Source organism: Orcinus orca, chromosome 3 (genome assembly GCF_937001465.1).
Source record: "Orcinus orca chromosome 3, mOrcOrc1.1, whole genome shotgun sequence".
NCBI lineage: Eukaryota > Metazoa > Chordata > Mammalia > Artiodactyla > Delphinidae > Orcinus > Orcinus orca.
Genome location: NC_064561.1, coordinates 19,833,356 through 19,835,336, shown reverse-complemented (window position 1 = coordinate 19,835,336; position 1,981 = coordinate 19,833,356). Strand labels below are relative to the sequence as shown.

The window sequence follows — 1,981 nt, the reverse complement described above, 5'->3', positions numbered from 1 at the left end:
GGATTGTACATTTAATTTTATTTTTTAAATTTTATTTTTTGGCTGCGCCACATGGCTTGTGGGATCTTAGTTCCCTGACCAGGGATTGAACCCCGGCCCCCTGCAGTGGAAGCTCAGAGTCCTAACCACTGAATCGCCAGGGAATTCCCAGATTGTACACTTTAGGAGGGTGAAGTTCATGGTATATGAATTGTATCTCAATAAAAAGAAAATAAAGAAATAAGTGGGGAAAAATCAGATCATTTCAGAGAATGGTAATTGCTATAAGTTACCTCAACAGGAAGATGTAATAGAGTGACCTTGGGTCAATTAGGGGTCCTCAAGGTGAGGGAGAAGCCAAGTGAGCCTGTCTGAAGAGGGACTCTTGAACTGATAGATGGAAAGAGCCCTGGCAGAGCTGGGAGCGGAATCTTCCAGACATAGGAACACAGGCCCTGAGGTGGAATGGTTTACACAAGACCAAGTCCCTTCTGCCTTTAAAAAAAGCCCTCCCTCCTAGCCCCTCTCCAACAGTTGCTGCCTCCTGTTCTACACAGATACATGTTTTCCAGTCATGGTTTTTGCCTAAGGTCTTCACCTGGGGGATGTGAAGACTTTCCAGATTGTTCCGAGCATAGTTGGAGTTAAGGGTACAAATTCCCAGACCTTTAACTTCCATCTGAACTCCTTGATCTGCCTGAGAAAACACCTCTCTCTAGTTCTTTCAGATGGCTTCCCACTCATGAGAGAAAAGCCACATCTCACCCAGATGAATCTCCCTGAATGGGCACCTCTGGAGAGGAAGGTGCTGGAGAGCCCTCAGAGCTTCCCAAGGACTTACTTCACCCAGTAAACTCAGGGCAAGGCTTTGGCCTTGTCTGTCAGTCCTAGAATTAGAACCCAGCAGGGGGATGGTTGTCATGGGGAGACATATTAACATGCTGGTTTTAATTGAGAAGTGGAGTCAAATCTTTTCCGATTGAAAGTCAGTCTGAGTGCTGCTTCAGCAACACATATACTAAAATTGGAACACCACAGAGAAGATTAGCACGGCCTTTGTGCAAGGATGATATGCAAATTCATAAAGCATTCCATATTCTTATATTAAAAAAAAAGTCAGTCAGTTGGCTGAGGGATTTGATGATGGGGCCTGGTTTTGGCATTTCAGACACATGAGAGACGTTTTCTATAAATTGATAGAGTTGAATCTACAGCCCCAAGGTTTTGATTAAGATATATTTAAAGCACACATGTAGTACACCAAAAATTATATTATTTGCAATATATGACTTAAAATTAGATATCGACTTTCAAAGATGAGTGGGTATATACATATTCTCTTAAAATTATTTTCTTATAAGTTTATTTACTTATTTATTTTTGGCTGCATTTGGTCTCTGTTGCTGCGTGCAGGCTTTCTCTAGTTGCAGCGAGCGGGGGCTACTCTTCTGTGGGCTTCTCGTTGCAGTGTCTTCTCTTGTTGTGGAGCACGGGCTCTAAGCATGTGGGCTTCAGTGGTTGTGGCACATGGGTTCAGTAGTTGTGGCGCACAGGCTTAGTTGCTCCGTGGCATGTGGGATCTTCCCCGACCAGGGCTCGAACCCGTGTCCCCTGCATTGGCAGGCAGATTCTCAACCACTGTGCCACCAGGGAAGCCCCTCTTGAAATTCTTTAAAGGGGTACTTGATCAAAAAATTTGGAAGACTGGGCAGTCCAGTGGTTAAGACTCCGCACTTCCGCTGCAGGGGACCCAGGTTTGATCCCTGGTTGGGGAACTAAGATCCTTCATGCTGCTCCACATGGCCAAAAAAAAAAAAAAAAAGAAAAAAATTGGAAGACCATCCACTTTACTAAACCCTTACCCCAGAGTCTCATCCCTGCCTTTATATTACCTGAGCTCCTTTTAGTATTTATTGAATGACTACTGGGTATAAACTCTGAGCCACCCCATCACTTGCCAGAGCAGGACCTTTTATAAGCCACTGCTTCTTTCTCAACCTCT

General features: G+C 44.3%; 1 non-coding gene across 1 annotated transcript; it reads left to right on the top strand.

Moving 5' to 3' along the window:
- The first annotated feature begins 974 nt into the window (after nucleotides 1–974).
- LOC117198415 (U6 spliceosomal RNA) lies at nucleotides 975–1,080 on the top strand. Its single transcript, XR_004479576.1, has one exon. It is a non-coding gene; the product is annotated as a U6 spliceosomal RNA (small nuclear RNA).
- Nucleotides 1,081–1,981: the final 901 nt, after the last annotated feature.